A 24,676-nucleotide genomic window follows, 5' to 3' on the forward strand; every position below is an offset into this window, starting at 1 on the left:
GTTCGAAATCGACGTCGTAGAAACCACGACGGAATATGCCACGCCCAGTACACTCCACGACGAGGCTTACGAACGAAACCCGGAGTCAATATTAGAACTAAGCAGAGCACGGGCAGCGTTCGAGAGGGAAATGGAAATTTTGCGGTATATGGGAGAACAATCGACCATTTTACGCATCTACAACTATGCCTAGAACGTTGCCACACCGCACGCTTAAGCCTGAATCCCGCCAAATGTGCCTTCGGCGTTACCAGCGGGGCTCTCCTCGGCCATATAGTCAGCAAGGAAGGGATAGTGGTCGATCCGAATAAAATCTCTGCCATTACCCAAGCGAAAACGCCGACAAACGCGAAATCACTCAGCCGTTTTTTAGGACAAATTCGATGGCACAATCGGATGATACGCTATCTGGCGGACTTCGCCACGCCATTACATGCCGCTGTTCATCGGACTCCCTTCCAATGGAAAACGACCGAAGAAAAGGCATATGATGCGCTAAAGGTAATGCTAACGCAGGCACCCGTCGTACAACCACCAGTTTGGGCGAAGCCATTCCACGTGTTCATAGATGCCTCGGACATAGCAATAGGAAGTGCGCTAATGCAGCTCACAGAGCCGAATTGGTACCGGCCGGTGTACTACGCTAGTCGGAAATTATCAACGGCGGAGCGTAACTATTCCACAACGGAAGGTGAGGCGTTGGGGATGATCTACAACATCAATAAGTTTCGGCATTATCTGTTAGGGAGGAAATTCATGTTTCACGTGGATCATTCGGCACTGCTGTATTTGGTGGAGAAACAAGCGCTGACGGGGAAATTGGCAAGATGGATCCTACGGCTTCAAGAATTCGACTTTGTAATTCAGCACCGCACGGGTATGCAACACGCAGTGGTAGATTTATTTAGCAGACTCGATAATGGAGAAATGGCGTAGAGGTATGATGACGACTTTCCGGATGTAGACATTCTGCGGGTAGCAGCACTTGTAGAAAGAACGGAAAAGACCTTCCCGGACCGGTGGCTCGTGGAAATGACCTACTTCCTGACCATGGGGTTACCGCCACCTCAATTATGGTTGGATGAGAAAAAAGGCTGGCCGTCCGCAGTCGGAATTTCTGTTTAGTGGAAAATATACTATACCACAAGGGCAGTAACGACATCTGGAGGTGCGGAATACCGTAGGATGAGAAGCCCCCGGTTATACGCGAAGCCCATTGTGGTACGGTGCGAGGACATTAAGCGGGCGATGTTACGGCTCGGAAAATTTGGCAAGCAGGACTGTGGTGGCCGACGACGCAAAAGGACGCGTATGAATATTGCAGGTAGTGCGATTTATGCCAACGACTGGGCCAACCCACAGAAATCGCAAGAATGCCACATCAATCAGTGTTGCCACTAGATCCGTTCCAAAAGTGGGGGTTAGATTTCGTGGGACCTTTTACTCCGGCGGCCGCTCGAAAAGGCAATAAGGACATCCTGGTGGCTACGGATTACTACACGAAGTGGGTAGAAGCGAAACCACTAAGCGAGAATACTGCGGCAGTCACAACGAAATTCCTGTACGAACACATCTGGTGTCGTTTCGGCTGCCCTATCGAGCTCATTAATGACCAAGGGAGTCACTTTCTGTTTACGGTCATCAGCGAACTGACCCAACATTACGCGGTGGTGCACAAGAAAAGTATGCCGTATTACCCGCAGGCAAATGGCTTGGCGGAATCCACGAACAAAACCCTTCAAAATATCCTCAAAAAGATAGTCAATGAGAATAGGACGGATTGAGACACCAAGTTGCATAGTGCGTTATGGGCATACCGTACCAGCTATATGAGCATAATACAATCAACACCGTTCAGGCTAGCATTTGGTTTGGAGGTCGTGATGCCAGTTGAATTCCAGATACCCAATCTACGGATCCAAATACGAGCCCGGCTACTAGAGGGCAAATCCGCACAAATACGGCTACAGAAACTACTAGAGCTAGGAGAAACAAGGGTACGCAGTATGGCCATATTAGAGCAGGAATAGCGGCGGCGCAAAGCATTCGTTGACCGACACTGGCACGGGCGTGAAAAAGATTTAACGGTTGGAAGAGCGGTATTAGTTTTCCAAACCCGCATGGGACATATGCCAGGAAAATTACGATTCCGTTGGACAGGCCCGTACTGGATAGTAGGAGCAGAACAAGGAACGTTTCAATTGGGCACGCTAGTCGGGGAAGTGTTACGACCGAAAGTGAATGGGTTTCGCCTTAAACCTTATCTGGGACCTACGCCACCTAACACGTTCCCCATCGGACACGACAAAGCCGGAGAATCCACGGAGTAAGTAGACGGCCCCACTTGTATTATATTGTAAAAATAGTCTTGTATGTAACCGTTACGGAAAAAAAAAGAAAAAAAGAAAAAGAAAGAGAAGATAGCGACACTATTAAAAGGACTTAAGGCATGCACAGACTTCTAGACCAAGAACACGTGGCACCACGATGGCTCACCGACCAATGAACCCTAGGCCACAAAAAGAAGGAAATAGAAGGTTTTCTGTACAATACAAAAATCAACCTTCTAACTCTCAGCGCTCTCATCGCTCCCCTTCCTCACCTTCTTCTCCATCCTATCACAGAGCTCAACCCCACCGCAACCAACAGTCTTCATCCCCTAGCCACGAGCCTATTCTGACTATGCTGATATTCATCTTTACCGCCTTGCGTCAATGGCTCATGGAGAAATGCTTGGATGGGTACATCAGGGTCGCGGAGGCACCTCCACACCTTGATGCATTGGACATCGCTAGAAAGCTCAACATCGACACAATCACCAACTCATCCATCCGGAAAAAGTTGGACCTGTCATCACTGGGTGAAAGGCATTTCGAAATCCCTCTTGCGGAGTCCTTGCAGAGATATTTCAACACATATTCGTCATCCACCAAGGCATATAGAACGAAGGAGATCCCAGATCCCTTTTTCCGCAAAATTGCCAAGTTCCTCTTGGAGGTGGGATGCGTACATGTAAACGCATATGGGATCCCAAGCAGAAGGAAGGTATCATCATTGATACCTTTGAAGGGCGTACGGTTGATTGGGGGGTCATCACGGAGCCGGCGTTAAGGGAAGGCCTACATGCGTATCAAGGAGGCAAAAAACTCAGGACTATCATACAACAGTACCTGACGGTACTATTCCCACCCCGAGGCATGCCGGCACCGCAACCCAGGAAGCCCACACCGCCGCCTCCATCCACGAAGCGAAGGTTAGCGGAGTTAGCCACCATAGAGTGGGAGTATGAACCCCAACCCGACGGGCCGAACACGTGAACAATGCAGGAAGAGCAAGCTGCGCGCACCGAGGAAGCGGCAACGGAGCCGGAAGTCGAACCACGACAGGAAAGCCTAAGGCCGAAATGGCGGAGACTGGACAGGAAAGATGGGCGCGGGATAGTTAAAGACGCACTCACGGCTACGGAGACAACGATCGTGGGCGACCGCTCCGCAGCTACGGAGCCCAACACCACCTTCGAAGTAATCCGGGAACCATGAACGATCATTACGGCCCAGTCACAGCGAGCGAAAGTCGTATTGACGGCTGAAAACGAGGTCCTGGTGTATCCGGACATTCCGCAAATGGCCCATGAGTTCGGCGCATTATTACAGCTCGGAACCTCTTTTGATCTCATGGAATATTTGGCAACGCAACAGATAAAAGTCTCACAACGAATGGCCGAGGAGCACGCGGAGCACCAAATGATCGAGCGTGCATAAACACAAACGACGGAAAGCGACGATGAGGATCACTGAGCCAGAGTCGGTAGGCAGAGGAACGCCGGTATACGCCGAATGGGGATGGAACTACCCCCATTAAACGCGACCCTTGTCGAAGCTCATAGGGAACTGGCAAAGATCAGTATGGGCGCCAAGGATATGGCGATTAAAAATAAAAATGTCTAGAAAAAGGTTAAACTGACCCAAGCCGAGCTACAAAAGGCCAATGAATGCATCACGGAGTTGGAAAATACCGTGACTACGCCGCAATAGGCAGCTCCACCAACAAACATCGCCGTCGACGCCCTCAGGGAAGAGATTGAGGCTCAGACCACCATTGCCTCAAAAGCAAAACGGGCCGTACAACTAGCGGAATCAGAGATTGACCACCTCCATGCTGAACTTCGCCAGTCCTCGGACAGAGAAAAGGACATCTAGACCAACGGCCGAAAGGCAGTGAAGACCCTTGAAGAGAAACTCGCAGCAGAGACAGCACAACACGCCCGGACGAAAGAAGAAAATGTCCAATTACGGGAGGAAGCAAAAAAATCAGAAGTGGTAATCGTGGGACTCCGGGCCTTATTGGAGAAGAAGAAAGCATGGTTTGATGAGCAGTTGGTGGGAGAATAGGAGAGAAGGAATCAGCTCGAAATCCGCTTGAACAATGAAATGGGAAAACTGGAAGAACTACATGCAAAGGAATCCCAGCTTTGGGCAGGCATGAGGAGCACGTATGAGGAAGCGATGACAGTTAATCAGCAAGAAATTGCAAGCCTCAAGAAATCTGTTGAAGAAGCGCGCAACCGTTGCCAAGCCATAACAGACAACGTGCATATCCTTCTGCAAACGAATCGGGAGAGCTTTACGGCGCAATTAAAAACGGCGCTAGACAAAGGATAGATGGCATGGGCTGCACAAGCGGCGGAATTGCATACTTATCAAGCGGACTGGGAGAACCGGAGGAAAGCATTGCGGTAGTACGTGAGGACCTAGCGCAGGACTATCGCACGCTAGCGGACCAACATTCCGAGGAACTCGCGTAGCTACTAGATGATTTTGGCGAAAGTCAAGAGGACCTGTTTCACCAGATCACGCAAGCCAGCAGCACGCGAACAAACTAGGAATCCATCGCGACACCAATTCCGGATACTGCCGAACAAGAGGAACCTCAGGCCATGCCACCAGAAATTACCACTATGGTGAACAGCACGGAATGATGAGCAGAGTCCCCCACAATACCAGACAGCGAAACCACCAACCAATAGGAACCCCATCCACCGGAGCATACGCTTACGACCGACTGCACGGAGAAAATTCCGGACCAAGAGGAATCACAGCCCCACTCCCAGAGCGTACAACGATGACCGACATCACGGAGGAAGTGACGGATGAAATAGAGCCGCGACCTACCGCAAGCCCGCGGAAGGCTGAACCAAACTCCCTAGCCCAAGAAGAGCCCGCAGAACCCAGACTGCCCACACAGGACGACAACGACACCATGAGAAGCCCTCCCGACCAAGCAGGGGAACCAAACAACGACGGGCCTACGGGCCCTAGGCCCTCCTCGGATACGGACACCGTAGCAGAACCAAACAGCAGGGCCATTTTGGAGGAAGATTAAAGGGATGGGTTCGATTTGCCATGGCACTGTCCCACAGGTGTGCCAGGTGTTGTTCGCCGGAATAGTAACCGACGGACAAGAGCACAGTAATATGGAATAGAATAATATTGTAACGCATGTAATGGTTCACCCGGGAAGCGTGAACGGCTAAAAAACCCTGCGTATATAAAGGGTAGAAAACCTCTGATAGAGGTAGCATATAATTTTGAATGTAACTGGCCTATCTGAATACAGTTCTATCTTCTCTGATATCTATGTGTATTTGTAGTTAATCTACTGTGTGTCTGTAATGCTTAAGGGCGTAGGCGTGAGTAAGGGTGTGTGCGCTAGCCCACTGTCTAAGGAGCTCAGTTGTAGCCGTCTCCCTTATATGCTGCTAGGTTACGGGAGGTATCCCACTAAGTATTACGCACAGACACTACCATTCGTTGTCACACAGTCACTTTGAGGTCTAGGTCGAATGACTGACCATAGACCGTGTTCCTAATCGGTAACACTTTTGGCACGCTTGGTGATCTGTGTCTTCTCACAGACGAACAACGAAGAATGGATGTTTAGCCGAAGACGCCCCAGAGAACCAACACGACAAGACCGGCCAATCACAAGGTCCATCACATGCCAGGCAGAGGAATGCGCACGGCGAAAGCGTCGCATCAGTGACCTCAGTACTACCTCTCGGGACCACAAAGATGATGTCTCGCTCTCCAAATACCTTGGCGATACGCAGAAAGCGCGCTCACCACAAAAGCATTGTGGTCTTTCCCTGCCCATCGTAGCACCCAACATGGCCTTTGCCTATCCCTGCTTCAACGGCGAAACCGACGCCGCAACCCACATCCACATGTTCCTCAATGTCTGGAATGCAAACCACATGGCACAGAACCTTTCAGAGACAGTAGCGCACCAGTCCAAAATGGCGTGAGTAACGGTGTGTGCGCTAGTCCACTGTCTAAGGAGCTCTGTTGTAGCCGTCTCGCTTATACGCTACTAGGTTACGGGAGGTATCCCACTAAGCATTATGCACGAACACTACCATTTGTTGTCACACAGTCACTTTGAGGTCTAGGTCGAAGGACTGACCATAGACCGTGTTCCTAATCGGTAACAGTCACCTTGAAGAAATGCATTCTTCACATCCATCTCGTGAAGATGCCACCCCGTTGGGACAACAACCGCCACCACCACACGAACTGTCATCATCTTCGCTATTGGAGCAAAGGTCTCGTCATAGTCAATTTCGTGGGTGTACGTGAATTTCTTGGCCACTAACTGGGCCTTGTACCAGTTGACCGAACCGTCAACATTATACGTCACCTTTTACACCCACTTGAAAGCGATTGGTTTGCAATGTCAGGGAGGGTCAACCAGGTCCCATGTGTCATTGGCATCGAGTGCCTGCATCTCTTCCTCCATTGCGACACGCCAATTCGCGGCTTTTTCTACCTCTGCGTAGCTCTCCGGCTCACACACTCCGCCATCTTTCACATGTACGCATAATGATGCACCATGTACTCATTATACCCATACCATTTGACGGGGTCCTTCTAGCGGGTTGATCAATGTAATTGCTCGTTTCCCGATTTTAAGGCTCTCTTTGCCGACTCGGACCTCGTAACAGAAGGTCTGTCTTCTTTCCTTCCGGAGTCAGATTCCCTCCGATTCGACTAGTCTCTACAAATCTGTCATCTTCTTCCTAACTTTTTCTTTGCACATGAACCATCACCTCAGTTCCTTACATGGGGAAAGCGCGGCCAACTCTCCATTACTTGCCAGCTCTTCATCTCACTGGTCGATCCTACCCAATCGCTCGTTCAGCCCAGTTAGCCAGAATGAAATCAAACACTCATCGAGAGTCCAAGACTCTTCTTCTTTGTCTGCTCGGATCGTTTCAAGCTCACTGGCCTCATCCTCTATAATCGGAGTCGGACATCAGTGTCGACAAAGAGTACTACTTCTACACTCTATATAACATATTAGGGAAGTCTCCATAAAGGCATCCATAAATATGGAATTCTAATCACTAAGACTTGACTTCCTATGTGGCGTGAATAAGTTCATGTACACAATCTATATGACATATGAGGCAAGTCTTGATAAAGCCATGTAAAAATACATGTGCACATTCTATACAAAATATGACACAAGATTGCACTCGTGAAGTTATTGTGCAATGTGATAAAGGAAAACTAATGATATGCCAACTTCATACGTAATATGGGTTAAGGCCCTCCGACAATAATGGATAATGCCAAGCTGATTGTTTGTTGAGCGTAGGTCTCCATGACCATAATTGGACTTCTAACCATTAAAGTATAACCATCAAATGCTCTTCAATTGAAAACAATCTTGGTTGACACGAACAGTAGAAAGGAACCTTTGTTGGGGATGGTTGATCGTAGCTTTTTGCTCAAATTAAATTGTTATGGTTCTTGGTATTTCCAACCTACTTCCTATCTCAAATCCATTGGGATTTGAATCATCTTTAAAAGTTGATATAGACTCACTTTAGGTGTGGTCGGTGGGATTTGAGCCAAGGTATCCACAACCGCAACGTGGAATTCTAACCACTAAACTAGAACCACCGAGTTTGTATTGCAAAATTGGAAGTAAGTCTTCACAACCACAACATTGACTTGTAATCACTAAGTACTGCCTTCAAATGTTGCATGCATAAATTCATAGCTACACTCTATATAACATATTAGGCAAGTCTCCATAAAGGCATCCATAAATATGGAATTCTAATCACTAAGATTTGACTTCCTATGTGGCGTGACTAAACTCATGTACACAATCTATATGACATATGAGGCAAGTCTCCATAAAGCCATGAACAAATTCATGTGCACATTCTATATGAAATAGAAGCCATGATTACACTTTTGAAAACATTGTGCAATGTGGAAAATGAAAACCAATGATATGCCAACTTCATACCCTGCCGAATTCAAAATTTTACAATTTTCGCACGTGAATGTACACTGAATTTCAGGGTTCCGAATGCGATTCATGGGCAAGTCTCGACTGCGACGACCTCAATTTTTAACCATTGAGTTGATTTTTTTGCTCAAATTAATTATTGTGGTTGTTTGCATTTGCAAACACAAATCCATGTACACATTCAATACGTAATATGGGTCAAGGCCCTTTGACAACAATGTATAATGCCATTAGAGAATTCAAATAATGTAGCATTATCAAACATTTAATGAAATAACTACTACGTTATCCTTGTATAAAAGAGGGCCATAAAATTTTTAAATTGTGTCCTTTCTTCGACCTAGTGCTTGCATTGCACATTGATGTGCTTAAGATTGTTGCCCAGACACCGAAATTGACACCACTTAAAATATCACTCTCCTTTTTAACACTCTTTGAAACTTTACCAAGTGTGTAGTTGTTTTGATATCATTGACACAATGACAATTTGGCCGAGTGGTCTAAGGCGTTGGATTTAGGCTCCAATTTGGCCGAGAGGGTGTGGGTTCAAATCCCACAAATGTCATTAGCAAATTAAAATAATATAGCATTACCAAAAGTTTCATGAAATAACCACCACGTTATCCTTGTAGAAAATAGGGCGCTAGAAAACATTAAACATATTCCTTCTTAGATCTAGTGCTTGTTATCCTTGTAGAAAATAGGGCGCTAGAAAACATTAAACATATTCCTTCTTAGATCTAGTGCTTGCATTGCACGTTGATGTGCTGAACATTGTTGCACAATGACTTAAATTGACACCACTTAAAAGATAAGTCTCTTTTTAACATTATTTTGCAATTTTATCAATGGTGTACTACTTTTAATGTCATCAAGACATCGACAATTTGGCTGAGTGGTCTAAGGCGTTGGATTTAGGCTCCAATCCGAAAGGGCGTGGGTTCAAATCCCACAGTTGTCATTAGCGAATTAAAATATCTAGCATTACCAAACATTTCATGAAATAACTCCTACGTTATTCTTGTACAAAATAGGGCGCTAGAAAACATTAAACAAATTCTATTCATCTACAAAATAGGGCGCTAGAAAACATTAAACACATTCCCTCTTAGATCTAGTGCTTACATTGCACATTGATATGCTGAACATTGTTGCCAAGTGAAAATGTCACACTCTATTTTAACACTCTTTTACAGCTTTATCAAGTGTGCACTTCTCTTGATGTCGTCAACCCATCAAGAAATTGGCCGAGTGGTCCAAGGTGTTGGATTTAGGCTCCAATACAAAAGTGTGTGGGTTCAAATCCCACGGTTGTCATCAGTGGATTAAAAAAATCTAGCAATACCAAACTTTTCATGGAACAACTATTATGTTATTCTTCTCCAAAAAATCTAGCAATACCAAACTTTTCATGGAACAACTATTATGTTATTCTTCTCCAAAACAAGGCCGTAGAGAATATTAAACATATTCTTTCTTTGACATAGTCCTTGCATTACACATTGTGTGCTTAACATTGTTGCCCACCCGATGAAATTGACACCACTTCTAATATCACACTCTTTCTTTACACTCTTATGCAAATTTATGAATGATGTACTTCTTTTGATGTCATCACCTTAATGACAAATTAACCGAGTGGTTTAAGGCGTTGGATTAAGGCTCCAATCTGAGAGGGCATGGGTTCAAATCGCATAGTTGTCATTAGTGAATTGAAAAAATCTAGCATTACCAAACTTTTCATGTAATGACAACTATGTTAAAATCTTGTACAAAAGAGGGCCATAAAAAATTGATGTGCTGAACATTGTTGCCCATTGACCTAAATTGTCACCACTTAATATATAATTTTATTTTTTAACACAATTTGATGTCATCAACAGATCGACAATTTGCCTGAGTGATCTAAGGTGTTGGATTTAGGCTCCAATTTGAAAGGACGTGGGTTCAAATCCCATAGTTGTCATTAGTGAATTAAAATAATCTAGCATTACAAGAAATTTCATTACATAACTAATACGTTATTCTTGTACAAAATAGGGCGCCACAAAAATTTCAGCATATTCCTTCTTAGATCTAGTGCTTGCATTGCACATTGATATTCTTAACAATGTTGCAGAGTGACCGCAATTGACACGACTGAAAATATCACTCTCTTTTTTAATACTCTTTTGCCACTTTATTTAAGTGTACACTTCCTTTGATATCATCAACGACAATTTGGCTAAGTGGTCAAAGGCGTTGGATGTATGCTCCAATCCGTAAGGGCGTGGTATCAAATTCCTCAGTTGTCATTAGAGAATTCAAACATTTAATGAAATAACTGCTACGTTATCCTTGTACAAAAGAGGGCCATAAATTTTTTTAATTGTGTCCTTTCTTCGACCTAGTGCTTGCATTGCACATTGATGTGCTTAACATTGTTGCCCAGACACTGAAATTGACAACACTTAAAATATCACTCTGTTTTTTAACACTGTTTGAAACTTTATCAAGTGTGTACTTGTTTTGATATTATCGACACAATGATAAATTGGCCAATTGGTCTAAGGCGTTGGATTAAGGCTCTATGCCGAGAGGGCGTGGGTACAAATCCCACAGTTGTCATTAGCGAATTAAAATAATATAGCATGACCAAAAGTTTCCTGAAATAACAACTACGTTATCCTTGTAGAAAATAGGGCGTTACCTAAATTGACACCACTGAAAATATCACTCTCTTTGGTACGGGCATGATCATATAATATCCCTTTGGTACGGGCATGACCATATAATATCCCGTGGTGAGAATTTACCATAGTATTCTATACACGTCGATAAGTGTGAGGGTTAAACGAGAGTGTAAAGAATGGGAGGATTACTTTCAATCCTCGGGATTGAGACAACCCATTAGGCCAATTGTGAACTTGCATGGGTGCCTTGGGTATCGCTATAAATAAGAGGTTTAGCTACCCTCATTTGATCATATTGTTGACTACTTCGAGACTCTGTTTTGTGGTGGGTCAACTCTTGTAGCGAGTGCGCCAACACCAGGTACGACTTGACGCCACGACGGTGGTATGGGACGCCGATCGAGGATCGAGTCCGTCTCGATCCCTTCGCTCGGGGGTGGTCGGGTGGATAGGCACCCTTCTTTCTCTCTCCTTTCTATCTATTTATCTATATTCTATCTTTATCTAATGCTTATATTAGTTCATGTCTCTAATAGTTGGTATCAGAGCGTATGTTCTAATGTTTCTTTTGTTGGTTTTGTCTTCTTGATGAATGGCAATCGATCAATGTGTAGTCGACTTTGTTCCAAAAAACAATGAACAAAGGAACTTCGGTAATCTTTTTTTTTTTTTCTATTCTTTCTTCTCCCAATTTAATCATGTGTATGGTTAATATGTAATTTTTTATTATATAAATTCAATGATGTTGTAGTGGTAATTAATTGGTTATATAAAACATTTACATATGTGCACGGGGTCAATACCTCATTTGACATATAAATAATATGTGATTAGTGTTATATGCGTACAAGGTTAATACCTCAATTGTGTATTACATTCACGTACATTTGTTACGTATGCGTATGAGGTTACGTTCATATCGATCTCGATTGTGGCCTTCCCTACGTTGGTCGTCGTGATCGCGCCCATAGTCGTCGCGTCTTCTCTCATTGTACCGATCACCCTCTAGAACCCTTCGTCGTCTTGTTCGTGACTACTACGTGGTTCAGTGATCCTCACCGGTGCAGGTTGTTGGTTTAGCACGTTGTACTCGCATCAGTCCGTTGTGTGTGCCCGTGAGTGGCAGATCATACACTGCGTCCTAATTGTGCAGTCTATCGTCGAATGGCCCGAGTTTAGACACGTTGTGCATTGCAATGCCTGGCGAAACCTGAAATTCTCCTGATTTGGAAGGGCCCTCTACAGGGCTCCCATCGTCATCAGGGAGCTATGTTTATCCATTTCTTGCACCCAATCGATGATTGATCCATTGTGATGGCCCGGAAATCTAGTTCCCTACACATCATTCAGAGGGGTTCCCGTTGTCGTAGTGTATTTCGTACACTACGTGAAAAAGTAAAAAATAATATAACCGATTTAATTACATATAAATAAATAAAATAATATATCAAGATATTTATCACGTGCATAGGGCAAGATTTGAACCCTGTACCTCCACGTAGCCAAACCTCAACTTTACCATTATGCTACCTTATCTTTAGTGTTCTATAAATAGATTTAATAACTATAAGTGCTTTATTTGCACCTACCTTTATTAAAAGGTAAATCGTGCATTTTTAGAGTGTGTGAATATTTTATAGAAAAAACGCAAGCAACTAAAAAGTGACTCGTGCACATCTAGCGTGCATGAGCACTATATTTAGCAAATAAAAGCAAGGATTAGAAAAGCATCACATGCATATTTAGTGTGCATGAACATATTAGAAAAAAAGCATGTAGCTATGCTTAGTCTCTCCCATCACTACATAAGGATGGGGAGCACAATGTAATAGTGTGTGAAAAATATTTGGGAAATTGGATATATTTCCTAAAACACCAACAATCAATAAAATATACTCGTGGGATTCACGAAGTTTAAGATAATCTATCTCTTTCAATCTAAATTCATATTCTTACATAAATATTGATTAATGTAATACTTGTGGGATTCACAAGGTTTGATCTCTTTTCTCAATCTACTCTAATCTATTCTAAATTATTTCAATTTATTACTACGATTTAGATAAACTAAAACAATTATACTTGTGGGATTCACAAGTTTCTATATCTCTTTCTTATAATCTATTCATATTCATAACTAGATTAGCCTCAAATTCTTCCTCCTCCTAGTCCAAAACCTCGGCGGTTCCCACCCGACTCACGCAACGATCCGGAGCCGAAAGGCACGACACCGTAGAGCGGACAGAAACACCACTTTCGCCTCCTGCTCCGGAGGCGCCGTTGTTAACGGGTTGTGTAGTGTTTGAAATTTGATGATAAATTGGGGCATTGTCTCATGCTCGGCTTGGAGGGTTGTGTAAAATTGTCCGACTAGTTCACGGTATTCCATTTGCCTATGGAATAGTTGGAGGAATTTTGTTTTCAAGGCCTCAAATGTGGCAAAGCTCCCGGGTGGGTGCTTTGCGTGCCAGCGGGCCGCCGGTCCCTCTAATGTCATGCCGAATTCGGCAATTTTTGACCGTTCGCCTTCCGGTTCGGTCAGCCTTTGGGATAAATGATTCGCTTCCCATGTTTGTAGTAACGCATAGATGTGTGCCTCCGCGTCAGGATCATCACGGTACTTCGGATACGGGTATGGCATGGTGTAGTCTTCCGGAGGTTGTACCGGAGATGTGTGGTTTAGTTCTTGCCCGGCGGGAGGTGTTGGTCCACGATTTTCTTCTATCTCCGTGGGTGGTGTTGGTGCGCAGTTTCCCGCAGTCTCGACGGGTGGTGTGGCTGCGCGGTTTTTCGTTGTCTCCGCGGCTAGTGTTGGCACGCGGTTTTCCATTGTCTCCGCGGGTGGTGTTGATGAGTCGTCTAATTCATCGTCTGGAGTATCGTGCCTCCTTTTGTAATTTGACTGAACCCTTTGTTCACTATCCGATTTCGACTCTAAGGCCAAGAATGCCTCTGAATCTCCGTTGCCTCTGGCAAGCGTCCGCAGTCGCGCTTCTGCCTCTTGCAGGCTCGTTAGACTATTACCCCTGTCGGAAATTTGTTCCATTTGGAACTGAAGTGTTTCATCCACAACCCTCCGAAGCACTTTGGGAAAAGACCGATATTGTCCGATCTCCTGGGCCGCATATTGGAAGACTGCCAGCCTTTGCTGTCTTCCGGCAAGTCTTCTTCCTCGTTCGGTGAGTTCGTCGTTAGTCGGTCGAGAAATCCATCCCCCGTTGTTCTCTTCTCACTACAGGAATCGTGGTCGCCAAAAACTGTGTTATCCCTTAGGCTGGAGAAGCCCTAACACAGGGTGTCCCTATGGAACACTTCACCAAAGGGTGGTACGGGGAGATAAGTAGTTATTTCATGAAATGTTTGGTCATGCTAGATTATTTCAATTTTCTAATGACAACTATGGGATTTGATACCACGCCCTTACAGATTGCAACCTATATCCAACACCTTAGACCAATCAACCAAATTGTCGATGGATTGACGACATCAAAGGAAGTGTACACTTCATAAAGTGGCAAAAGTGTGTTAATCAAGAGAGTGATATTTTCAATGGTGTCAATTTAGGTCAATGTGCAATGCAAGCACTAGATCTAAGAAGTAATATGTTTAAAGTTTTCTAGCGCCTTATTTTGTACCAAGATAACGTAGTTGTTATTTCATGAAATTTTTGGTAATGTTATATTATTTTAATTCGCTAACGAGAACTGTGGGATTTGAACCCACGCCCTTTCGGATTGGAGCCTAAATCCAACGCCTTAGAGCACTTGGCCAAATTGTCAATGTGTTGATAACATCAAAAGAAGTACAACATTGATAAAATTGCAAAATAGTCTTAAAAAAGAGAGTTATATTTTAAGTGGTGTCAATTTAGGTCAATGGGTAACAATGTTAAGAACATCAATGTGAAATGCAAGCACTAGGTCGACGAAAAGACACAATTAAAAATTTTTATGGCCCTCTTTTGTACAAGGAATGTTTGGTACTGTACATTATTTCAATTCTCTAATAACAATTGTAGAATTTGATACCACGCCCTTACGGATTGGAGCCTAAATCCAACACCTTAGACCACTCGGCCAAATTGTCGATGGGTTGATGATATCAAAGGAAGTGTACACTTAAATAAAGCGGCAAAAGAGTATTAAAAAAGAGAGTGATATTTTCAGTGGTGTCAATTTAGGTCACTGTGAAAAATTGTTAAGCATATCAATGTGCAATGCAAGCACTAGATCGAAGAAGGAATATGCTTAAATTTCTGTGGCGCCCTATTTTGTACAAGAATAACGTAGTAGTTATGTCATGAAATTTTATGTAAAGCTACATATTTTAATTCAGTAATGACATCTGTGTAATTCCCACCCACGTCGTTTCAAATTGGAGCCTAGATCCAACGCCTTAGACCTCACAGGCAAATTATCGATGTGTTGATGATATCAAAAGAGGTACACCATTTATAAAATTGCAAAATAGTGTTAAGAAAGAGAGTTATATATTAAGTGGTATCAATTTACGTCAATGGGCAGCAATGTTCAGCACATCAATGTGCAATGCAAGTATTAGGTCGAAGAAAGGACACACTTACACTTTTTTATGGCCCTCTTTTATACAAGATTAACATAGTTGTTATTTCATGAAAAGATCGGCAACGCTAGATTTTTTCAATTTGCTAATGACAACTATGTGATTTGAAGCCACGCCCTCTCGGATTGGAGCCTAAATCCAACGCCGTAAACCACTCGGTTAAATTGTCATTAAGATGATGACATCAAAAGAAGTACATCATTCATAAAATTGCATAAGAGTGGAACGAAAGAGAGTGATATTTGAAATGGTGTCAATTTCAATGGGTGGGCAACAATGTTAAGCACACAATGTGTAATTCAAGCAAACAAGGACTATGTCAAAGAAAGAATATGTTTAAAGTTTTCTACGGCCTTCTTTTGGAGAAGAATAACATAATAATTATTCTACGAAAAGTTTGGTAATGCTAGATTGTTTCAATCCACTAATGACAACCGTGGGATTTGAACCCACACCCGTTTGTATTGGAGCATAAACCCAAATTGTTGATGGCTTGACGACATCAAAAGAAGGGCACACTTGATAAAGTTGTAAAAGAGTGTTAAAATAGATAGTGAAGTTCTCACTGGGCAACAATGTTAAGCATATCAATATGTAATGCAAGCAGTAGATCTAAGAGGGAATGTGTTTAATATTGCCCAATGTTAAGCATATCAATATGTAATGCAAGCAGTAGATCTAAGAGGGAATGTGTTTAATATTTTCTAGCGCCTTATTTTGTATATGAATTGAATTTGTGTAATGTTTTCTAGCACCCTATTTTGTACAAGACTAACGTAGTAGTTATTTCATGAAATGTTTGGTAATGCTAGATTATTTTAATTTGCTCATGACAACTGTGGGATTTGAACCCACGCCCTTTCAGATAAGAGCCTAAATCCAACGCCTTAGACCACTCGGCCAAATTGTCGATGTATTGGCGTCATAAACTGAATATTTTGTTGATTCTTTCTGGTTTTAGAAGATTAGACTTCTTCTTCATCAGGAGGAGAAATAAAATGATTCTATCGCCCATCGGGGATAGACATAGCAAACCTTGGGATTGCTCGAATGAGAAGCAATGGAACCATCGTAGTATGTTTAGAAGGATGGTACATACCATATTACAGTGTTCCGGTAGGGAAATTTTTGTAATAACGCAAGAGATCTTTTTTTTTCTTGCGTGGAGTAAGGAGACTAGCGCTTGGAAATATATCACCGCCTAGCCGTTTTACCCCACCCGACGCATAGCCGTATGCATAGATAATTGCCCGTATGGCTAGTCCTGGGTTATACCCCAATCAGGGTAATGATTTGAACCAACCCGCTAGTTCGTATTATGACGGACAAGCAGGGTAGTGTGTTATGGAAGCAGAAGAAGTATCGAAACTCCGTGATTGTATAACCAGGGTTTATGCACAAAGAACTGGTAAACCGCTATGGATGATTTCTGAAGACATGGAAAGAGACGTTTTTCTATCAGCGGAAGAAGCCCAGGATTATGGTATCGCGGATTTCGTCACGTCGGATAACGCTCCGAATTGATAATTCAGTTTTGCTTTTTTTATAAGATCCTTTCGGCATCGATATGGATAGAAGAGGAGTCAGAGAACTCCTCCTTGTCTAACAAAAAAAATATTTTACACCCAAAAAAAGAAGGAGAAATTTTTTTCTCTCTATCTGTGGTTTGCGGTTGAGCCAAAGAATAAATATAGTTGAACTGATTTCTAAATTAATTAAAATGAAAAGATCCTTCGTTGTTTCATACTCATTTATCTCAATGATCACTCTATCCAATCCCTAGGGGCCTTGGACCGCGCCTCCCACTGTTAAGTCAGAAAACCATACCGAAACCTAAAAATCGAAGATATTGAGAGATTTCATTCTTGCATGCACATGGTTAAGAATATTCTAAACCAAACAGATTATCTGCTTCTTTGAACGTGCCAACAAATCAACAACTTATTAGAAAAGCTAGACAACGACTAGCCAGTGGAACAAAATCCCCAGCCCTTCGGGGATGCCCCCAACAGCGGGGAGTATGTACTAGGGTTAGGGTGTATGTGTGACTCGTTCGGACTGAAAACCAAGTGTAAAGAGAAAAGTTTGGTGTTGCAGAATAAATTTTCTAATGAAGCATGGTCTACATGTATTGTCTATCCGTTTCGAATAGGAATGGGAATTTGCGGTTGCGGTCGGTGAAACTCCGACCATCTCGATTTGGGATGGTGGCAAAACAAACATCGATGATGTTAAAAATAATCAGTAAGCGATGTTAAGAGAATGGTATGAATAATCATACCTTCATCAATATTGTTGCAGTGGCAGTAATCTCGAGTCAAGTTTTTTGCCAACTTCCAGCTTGAAACACCGTTACTATACAAACGATTTCTTATACTGCAAAGAATAGTTATTTGCCCGGACTACTTCACTCCCAGGTGGAGCTACTCACGGAGGATCATACAACCCGCCAGCAGCAACTATGTTTCTCTCATCTCGAAGGAACTTTACGCTCCGGTGTGTGGGAAGGACCCAGCTGCCAAGAGCTCAGCCGTGGAAACAATGGAATCCATAACGTCTCCGGTGCAGTATCAAGTTGGTGATGGCTGATGGAAACAGACATCTAATCCGGAGTTTTTGCGGGTGGGAAAGTTGGACTAGCAAAAGCCGTTGAAAATCTTATTTTTTGCATCACACAAAAGAATGAATACTTTGTGCAAGGAAAAAAATTGATGACATCAAAAGAAGTATACCATTGATAAAATTACAAACTAGTGTTAAAAAAGAGAGTTATATTTTAACTGGTGTCAATTTAGGTCAGGTGCAACAATGTTCCGCACATCAACGTGCAATGCAAGTATTAGGTCGAAGAAAGGATACACTTACAATTTTTTATCGCTCTTTTTGTAGAAGAATAGCATATTCGTGATTTCATGAAACGTTTGGTAATGCTAAAAATTTTCCATTCACTAATGATAACTATGGGATTTGAACCGATGCCCTCGTTGGATTGGATCCTAAATCCAATGCCTTAAACCACTCGGCCAAATTGTCATTGACTCAATGACATCAAAACAAATGCACACTTGAAAAGAGTGTTAAAAAAGAGAGTGATATGTTATGTCGTGTCCATTTCGGTGTCTCAGCAACAATCTTACGCACAACAATGTTAAGCACATCAATGTGCAATGCAAGCACTAGGTCGAAGATAAGACACAATTAACAGATTTTATACCCCTCTTTTGTACAAGAATAACGTAGTAGTTATTTCATGAAATGTTTGGTAATGCCAGATTATTTTCATTCGCTTATGACCACTCGGCCAAATTGTCGATGTGTTGATAACATCAAACGAAGCATAGCATTGATAAAATTGGAAAATAGTGTTAAAAAAGCGAGTTATATTTTAAGTGGTGTCAACTTCGGTCAAGGGCAACAATGTTCAGCACATCAACGTGCAATGCAAGTATTCGGTCGAAGAAAGGACACCTTTACAATTTTTTATCGCTCTTTTTGTAGAATAATAGCATATTCGTTAATTTCATGAAACGTTTGGTAATGCTAAATTTTTTCAATTCTCTAATGACAACTGTGGGATTTGAACCCACGCCCTCTCGGATTGGAGCCTAAATCCAACGCCTTAGACCACTCGGCCAAATTGTCATTGACTCGATGACATAAAAAAAAACGCACACTTGATAAAGTTTCAAACGACTATTAAAAAAGAGAGTGATATGTTATGTGGTGTCAATATCGATGCCTCGGCAACAATGTTAAGCACATCAATGTGCAATGCAAGCACTAGGTCGAAGATAGGACACAATTAACATATTTTATACCCCTGTTTTGTACAAGAATAAGAATAACGTAGTAGTTATTTCATGAAATGTTTTGTAATGCCAGATTATTTTCATTCGCTCATGACCACTCGGCCAAATTGTGGATGTGTTGATGACATCAAACGAAGCATAGCATTGATAAAATTGGAAAATCGTGTTAAAAAAGCGAGTTATATTTTAAGTGGTGTCAATTTCGGTCAAGGGCAACAATGTTTAGAACATCAACGTGCAATACAAGTATTCGGTCGAAGAAAGGACACCTTTACAATTTTCTATCGCCCTCTTTTGTAGAATAATAATATATTTACTTTTTCATGAAACGTTTGGTAATGCTAAATTTTTTCAATTCTCTAATGACAACAGTAGGATTTGAACCCACGCCCTCTCGGATTGGAGCCTAAATCCAACGCCTTAGACCACTCGGCCAAATTGTCACTGGGTCGATGACATGAAATCAAATGCGCACTTGATAATGTTTCAGAAGAGTGTTAAAAAAGAGAGTGATATTTTATGTGGTGTTAACGAAACAATGTTAAACACATCAATGTGCAATGCAAGCGCTAGGTCGAAGAGAGGACACAATTAAAAAATTTTATGGCTCTCTTTTGAACAAGAATACCGTAGTAGTTATTTGATGACATGTTACGTAATGCCAGATTATTTTAATTCGCTCATGACAATTGTGGGATTTGAACCCACGCCCTTTCGGATTGGAGCCTAAATCCAACACCTTAGACCACTCGGCCAAATTGTCGATGTGTTGATAACATCAAACGAAGCATACCATTCATAAAATTCGAAAATAGTGTTAAAAAAGCGAGTTATATTTTAAGTGGTGTCAACTTCGGTCAAGGGCAACAATGTTCAGCACATCAACGTGCAATGCAAGTATTCGGTCGAAGAAAGGACACCTTTACAATTTTTTATCGCTCTTTTTGTAGAATAATAGCATATTCGTTAATTTCATGAAACGTTTGGTAATGCTTAATTTTTTCAATTCTCTAATGACAACTGTGGGATTTGAACCCACGCCCTCTCGGATTGGAGCCTAAATCCAACGCCTTAGACCACTCGGCCAAATTGTCATTGACTCGATGACATAAAAAAAAACGCACACTTGATAAAGTTTCAAACGACTATTAAAAAAGAGAGTGATATGTTATGTGGTGTCAATATCGATGCCTCGGCAACAATGTTAAGCACATCAATGTGCAATGCAAGCACTAGGTCGAAGACAGGACACAATTAACAGATTTTATACCCCTGTTTTGTACAAGAATAAGAATAACGTAGTAGTTATTTCATGAAATGTTTTGTAATGCCAGATTATTTTCATTCGCTCATGACCACTCGGCCAAATTGTGGATGTGTTGATGACATCAAACGAAGCATAGCGTTGATAAAATTGGAAAATCGTGTTAAAAAAGCGAGTTATATTTTAAGTGGTGTCAATTTCGGTCAAGGGCAACAATGTTTAGAACATCAACGTGCAATGCAAGTATTCGGTCGAAGAAAGGACACCTTTACAATTTTCTATCGCCCTCTTTTGTAGAATAATAATATATTTACTATTTCATGAAACGTTTGGTAATGCTAAATTTTTTCAATTCTCTAATGACAACTGTGGGATTTGAACCCACGCCCTCTCGGATTGGAGCCTAAATCCAACGCCTTAGACCACTCGGCCAAATTGTCACTGGGTCGATGACATGAAATCAAATGCGCACTTGATAATGTTTCAGAAGAGTGTTAAAAAAGAGAGTGATATTTTATGTGGTGTTAACGAAACAATGTTAAACACATCAATGTGCAATGCAAGCGCTAGGTCGAAGAGAGGACACAATTAAAAAAATTTATGGCTCTCTTTTGAACAAGAATACCGTAGTAGTTATTTGATGACATGTTACGTAATGCCAGATTATTTTAATTCGCTCATGACAATTGTGGGATTTGAACCCACGCCCTTTCGGATTGGAGCCTAAATCCAACACCTTAGACCACTCGGCCAAATTGTCGATGTGTTGATGACATCAACAGAAGTATACCATTCATAAAATTACAAACTAGTGTTAAAAAAGAGAGTTATATTTTAATTGGTGTCAATTTCGGTCAAGGGCAACAATATTAAGCACATCAACGTGCAATGCAAGTATTAGGTCGAAGAAAGGACACCTTTACAATTTTTTATCGCTCTTTTTGTAGAATAATAGCATATTCGTTAATTTCATGAAACGTTTGGTAATGCTAAATTTTTTCAATTCTCTAATGACAACTGTGGGATTTGAACCCACGCCCTCTCGGATTGGAGCCTAAATCCAACGCCTTAGACCACTCGGGCAAATTGTCACTGGGTCGATGACATGAAATCAAATGCGCACATGATAATGTTTCAGAAGAGTGTTAAAAAAGAGAGTGATATTTTATGTGGTGTCAATATCGATGCCTCGGCAACAATGTTAAGCACATCAATGTGCAATGCAAGCACTAGGTCGAAGATAGGACACAATTAACAGATTTTATACCCCTGTTTTGTACAAGAATAAGAATAACGTAGTAGTTATTTCATGAAATGTTTTGTAATGCCAGATTATTTTCATTCGCTCATGAACACTCGGCCAAATTGTGGATGTGTTGATGACATCAAACGAAGCATAGCATTGATAAAATTGGAAAATCGTGTTAAAAAAGCGAGTTATATTTTAAGTGGTGTCAATTTCGGTCAAGGGCAACAATATTAAGCACATCAACGTGCAATGCAAGTATTCGGTCGAAGAAAGGACACCTTTACAATTTTTTATCGCTCTTTTTGTAGAATAATAGCATATTCGTTAATTTCATGAAACGTTTGGTAATGCTAAATTTTTTCAATTCTCTAATGACAACTGTGGGATTTGAACCCACGCCCTCTCGGATTGGAGCCTAAATCCAACGCCTTAGACCACTCGGCCAAATTGTCACTGGGTCGATGACATGAAATCAAATGCGCACTTGATAATGTTTCAGAAGAGTGTTAAAAAAGAGAGTGATATTTTATGTGGTGTTAACGAAACAATGTTAAACACATCAATGTGCAATGCAAGCGCTAGGTCGAAGAGAGGACACAATTAAAAAAATTTATGGCTCTCTTTTGAACAAGAATACCGTAGTAGTTATTTGATGACATGTTACGTAATGCCAGATTATTTTAATTCGCTCATGACAATTGTGGGATTTGAACCCACGCCCTTTCGGATTGGAGCCTAAATCCAACACCTTAGACCACTCGGCCAAATTGTCGATGTGTTGATGACATCAACAGAAGTATACCATTCATAAAATTACAAACTAGTGTTAAAAAAGAGAGTTATATTTTAAGTGGTGTCAATTTCGGTCAAGGGCAACAATGTTTAGAACATCAACGTGCAATACAAGTATTCGGTCGAAGAAAGGACACCTTTACAATTTTCTATCGCCCTCTTTTGTAGAATAATAATATATTTACTTTTTCATGAAACGTTTGGTAATGCTAAATTTTTTCAATTCTCTAATGACAACAGTAGGATTTGAACCCACGCCCTCTCGGATTGGAGCCTAAATCCAACGCCTTAGACCACTCGGCCAAATTGTCACTGGGTCGATGACATGAAATCAAATGCGCACTTGATAATGTTTCAGAAGAGTGTTAAAAAAGAGAGTGATATTTTATGTGGTGTTAACGAAACAATGTTAAACACATCAATGTGCAATGCAAGCGCTAGGTCGAAGAGAGGACACAATTAAAAAATTTTATGGCTCTCTTTTGAACAAGAATACCGTAGTAGTTATTTGATGACATGTTACGTAATGCCAGATTATTTTAATTCGCTCATGACAATTGTGGGATTTGAACCCACGCCCTTTCGGATTGGAGCCTAAATCCAACACCTTAGACCACTCGGCCAAATTGTCGATGTGTTGATAACATCAAACGAAGCATACCATTCATAAAATTCGAAAATAGTGTTAAAAAAGCGAGTTATATTTTAAGTGGTGTCAACTTCGGTCAAGGGCAACAATGTTCAGCACATCAACGTGCAATGCAAGTATTCGGTCGAAGAAAGGACACCTTTACAATTTTTTATCGCTCTTTTTGTAGAATAATAGCATATTCGTTAATTTCATGAAACGTTTGGTAATGCTTAATTTTTTCAATTCTCTAATGACAACTGTGGGATTTGAACCCACGCCCTCTCGGATTGGAGCCTAAATCCAACGCCTTAGACCACTCGGCCAAATTGTCATTGACTCGATGACATAAAAAAAAACGCACACTTGATAAAGTTTCAAACGACTATTAAAAAAGAGAGTGATATGTTATGTGGTGTCAATATCGATGCCTCGGCAACAATGTTAAGCACATCAATGTGCAATGCAAGCACTAGGTCGAAGACAGGACACAATTAACAGATTTTATACCCCTGTTTTGTACAAGAATAAGAATAACGTAGTAGTTATTTCATGAAATGTTTTGTAATGCCAGATTATTTTCATTCGCTCATGACCACTCGGCCAAATTGTGGATGTGTTGATGACATCAAACGAAGCATAGCGTTGATAAAATTGGAAAATCGTGTTAAAAAAGCGAGTTATATTTTAAGTGGTGTCAATTTCGGTCAAGGGCAACAATGTTTAGAACATCAACGTGCAATGCAAGTATTCGGTCGAAGAAAGGACACCTTTACAATTTTCTATCGCCCTCTTTTGTAGAATAATAATATATTTACTATTTCATGAAACGTTTGGTAATGCTAAATTTTTTCAATTCTCTAATGACAACTGTGGGATTTGAACCCACGCCCTCTCGGATTGGAGCCTAAATCCAACGCCTTAGACCACTCGGCCAAATTGTCACTGGGTCGATGACATGAAATCAAATGCGCACTTGATAATGTTTCAGAAGAGTGTTAAAAAAGAGAGTGATATTTTATGTGGTGTTAACGAAACAATGTTAAACACATCAATGTGCAATGCAAGCGCTAGGTCGAAGAGAGGACACAATTAAAAAAATTTATGGCTCTCTTTTGAACAAGAATACCGTAGTAGTTATTTGATGACATGTTACGTAATGCCAGATTATTTTAATTCGCTCATGACAATTGTGGGATTTGAACCCACGCCCTTTCGGATTGGAGCCTAAATCCAACACCTTAGACCACTCGGCCAAATTGTCGATGTGTTGATGACATCAACAGAAGTATACCATTCATAAAATTACAAACTAGTGTTAAAAAAGAGAGTTATATTTTAATTGGTGTCAATTTCGGT

At 41.6% G+C, this 24,676-nt stretch overlaps 15 non-coding genes across 15 annotated transcripts; 2 read left to right on the forward strand and 13 right to left on the reverse strand.

The window, feature by feature from the left end:
- The first annotated feature begins 8,803 nt into the window (after positions 1 to 8,803).
- TRNAL-UAG (transfer RNA leucine (anticodon UAG)) lies at positions 8,804 to 8,887 on the forward strand. Its single transcript has one exon. It is a non-coding gene; the product is annotated as a tRNA-Leu (tRNA).
- Positions 8,888 to 9,203: 316 nt separating this feature from the next.
- Positions 9,204 to 9,283, forward strand: TRNAL-UAG (transfer RNA leucine (anticodon UAG)). The gene has a single exon. It is a non-coding gene; the product is annotated as a tRNA-Leu (tRNA).
- Positions 9,284 to 16,405: 7,122 nt separating this feature from the next.
- Positions 16,406 to 16,485, reverse strand: TRNAL-UAG (transfer RNA leucine (anticodon UAG)). Its single transcript is given in 2 exon segments — positions 16,406 to 16,442; positions 16,448 to 16,485. It is a non-coding gene; the product is annotated as a tRNA-Leu (tRNA).
- A 2,652-nt stretch (positions 16,486 to 19,137) lies between these two features.
- Positions 19,138 to 19,217, reverse strand: TRNAL-UAG (transfer RNA leucine (anticodon UAG)). Its single transcript has one exon. It is a non-coding gene; the product is annotated as a tRNA-Leu (tRNA).
- Positions 19,218 to 20,067: 850 nt separating this feature from the next.
- On the reverse strand, positions 20,068 to 20,147 carry TRNAL-UAG (transfer RNA leucine (anticodon UAG)). Its single transcript has one exon. It is a non-coding gene; the product is annotated as a tRNA-Leu (tRNA).
- Positions 20,148 to 20,398: 251 nt separating this feature from the next.
- On the reverse strand, positions 20,399 to 20,478 carry TRNAL-UAG (transfer RNA leucine (anticodon UAG)). Its single transcript has one exon. It is a non-coding gene; the product is annotated as a tRNA-Leu (tRNA).
- Positions 20,479 to 21,008: 530 nt separating this feature from the next.
- On the reverse strand, positions 21,009 to 21,088 carry TRNAL-UAG (transfer RNA leucine (anticodon UAG)). The gene has a single exon. It is a non-coding gene; the product is annotated as a tRNA-Leu (tRNA).
- Positions 21,089 to 21,328: 240 nt separating this feature from the next.
- Positions 21,329 to 21,408, reverse strand: TRNAL-UAG (transfer RNA leucine (anticodon UAG)). The gene has a single exon. It is a non-coding gene; the product is annotated as a tRNA-Leu (tRNA).
- Positions 21,409 to 21,659: 251 nt separating this feature from the next.
- Positions 21,660 to 21,739, reverse strand: TRNAL-UAG (transfer RNA leucine (anticodon UAG)). Its single transcript has one exon. It is a non-coding gene; the product is annotated as a tRNA-Leu (tRNA).
- A 530-nt stretch (positions 21,740 to 22,269) lies between these two features.
- TRNAL-UAG (transfer RNA leucine (anticodon UAG)) lies at positions 22,270 to 22,349 on the reverse strand. Its single transcript has one exon. It is a non-coding gene; the product is annotated as a tRNA-Leu (tRNA).
- A 240-nt stretch (positions 22,350 to 22,589) lies between these two features.
- On the reverse strand, positions 22,590 to 22,669 carry TRNAL-UAG (transfer RNA leucine (anticodon UAG)). Its single transcript has one exon. It is a non-coding gene; the product is annotated as a tRNA-Leu (tRNA).
- Positions 22,670 to 23,240: 571 nt separating this feature from the next.
- Positions 23,241 to 23,320, reverse strand: TRNAL-UAG (transfer RNA leucine (anticodon UAG)). The gene has a single exon. It is a non-coding gene; the product is annotated as a tRNA-Leu (tRNA).
- A 251-nt stretch (positions 23,321 to 23,571) lies between these two features.
- Positions 23,572 to 23,651, reverse strand: TRNAL-UAG (transfer RNA leucine (anticodon UAG)). The gene has a single exon. It is a non-coding gene; the product is annotated as a tRNA-Leu (tRNA).
- Positions 23,652 to 24,181: 530 nt separating this feature from the next.
- Positions 24,182 to 24,261, reverse strand: TRNAL-UAG (transfer RNA leucine (anticodon UAG)). Its single transcript has one exon. It is a non-coding gene; the product is annotated as a tRNA-Leu (tRNA).
- Positions 24,262 to 24,501: 240 nt separating this feature from the next.
- TRNAL-UAG (transfer RNA leucine (anticodon UAG)) lies at positions 24,502 to 24,581 on the reverse strand. Its single transcript has one exon. It is a non-coding gene; the product is annotated as a tRNA-Leu (tRNA).
- Positions 24,582 to 24,676: the final 95 nt, after the last annotated feature.

This window comes from Azolla caroliniana, unplaced genomic scaffold, assembly GCF_043228905.1.
Source record: "Azolla caroliniana isolate FFs.n. ecotype wild unplaced genomic scaffold, voAzoCaro1.0.p SCAF_12, whole genome shotgun sequence".
Lineage (NCBI taxonomy): Eukaryota > Viridiplantae > Streptophyta > Polypodiopsida > Salviniales > Salviniaceae > Azolla > Azolla caroliniana.